Source organism: Elephantulus edwardii, unplaced genomic scaffold (genome assembly GCF_000299155.1).
Source record: "Elephantulus edwardii isolate Elephantulus edwardi_28Jun2011 unplaced genomic scaffold, EleEdw1.0 scaffold00003, whole genome shotgun sequence".
In the NCBI taxonomy this organism is placed as follows: Eukaryota; Metazoa; Chordata; class Mammalia; order Macroscelidea; family Macroscelididae; genus Elephantulus; species Elephantulus edwardii.
In genome coordinates this window covers 28,039,920-28,040,346 of record NW_006399753.1, presented here as the reverse complement: position 1 = coordinate 28,040,346, position 427 = coordinate 28,039,920, and positions in this window count along the sequence as shown.

Here is a 427-nt window from a genome sequence, read left to right as displayed (position 1 = left end):
GGACAATTTCCTCCCCTGTGATTTACTGTCTATGAAAGCCAGATGAAGGTCAGCTATGGGTCAGTTCTGACTTGATGGTACACAACAGAAGACACACAACCTTCAGTGTAAATTCTTGTACTGCTTTAACATTCCTTATTTGGTAGTATTAGAAATTATCTCATTAATTTCTTTAATTTGATATCATGTATTGAATTGTAACTTTTAAAAATAGATGTTAGAATCCTAAACCCTATGCTTGTATATGTAATTTAATGTAATGTATGCTAATCGATCTGTTGCCCATATGATTCACTGCCTCTGAAAATCTGTTGGAGGGTCAAGTATGAGTTGGTTTCTACTCGATGGCACACAAGAAAAACAGCAATGTTGTTGTTATGTGTCGTCGAGTCACTTGCGACTCATAGTGACCCTATATGCAACAGCT